Below are 627 nucleotides of genomic sequence, written 5' to 3'. Positions count from 1 at the left end.
GCTGGGGAGCCCTCTGTGAAAACGCTCTGGGGTGCAACTTTGGGGGGGTCTCTGCGTGTGCGCTCGGGAGCAGGCCTGTGGGGGCTATGGAGGGTGACTGCCGTCGTCGCCCCAGAGTCCCAGCCGGGAGCGCAGGCCGTGCCCCTCCCGCGTGGCGCTGGTCTAGGTGAGGGGCTGCGACACTCCTGTCTGCGGCGGCCATCTGTCCGTGACGCAGCATACCCCCTTCGCGCAGGGCCCTCCCCACCCACTGCGCCAGTGTTTATGGGGGGGCTGTCTGAAAAGCTGCTGAGAGTTAAAATAAACGCACACAGTAGGTGCCTATTAAAGTGTTAGAATCTCTAAAGGGTGTCGGAATTGCAGTCTTGTCCGCAAAACCCTTGTTGGTCTTTTTAATACCAAGCGCCTGGGGTGGGGAGTTTGACCTGGGTGCCTGGCTTCGCTGGGATTAACCTTTGGAAAACTCAGACGCCTTACCTATGAGCCTTCCAGGTGGACCTGTCTGAGCTTTCCCGAGCTGAATACCTCAAAAATCTGTCCCCCGCCCCACCTTTAGCTCACTTTGTAAAATTGAGGGTTTGGCCCAGTCCCCCGGGGTCAAGCTCTTTTGGTTCGATGTCTCCCCAT

The 627-nt window shown here is 58.5% G+C and overlaps 1 protein-coding gene across 1 annotated transcript in view; it reads left to right on the top strand.

The window, feature by feature from the left end:
- The window catches only part of DLK1 (delta-like 1 homolog (Drosophila)), an 8544-nt gene that overhangs the window by 1013 nt on the left and 6904 nt on the right, over positions 1-627 (top strand). The gene's annotated exons all lie outside the window — the stretch shown is intronic.

The sequence above is a fragment of the Bison bison genome, unplaced genomic scaffold (assembly GCF_000754665.1).
Source record: "Bison bison bison isolate TAMUID 2011002044 unplaced genomic scaffold, Bison_UMD1.0 scf7180017864302, whole genome shotgun sequence".
Taxonomy (NCBI): Eukaryota; Metazoa; Chordata; class Mammalia; order Artiodactyla; family Bovidae; genus Bison; species Bison bison.
This window is presented reverse-complemented; position numbering and strand designations above follow the sequence as displayed.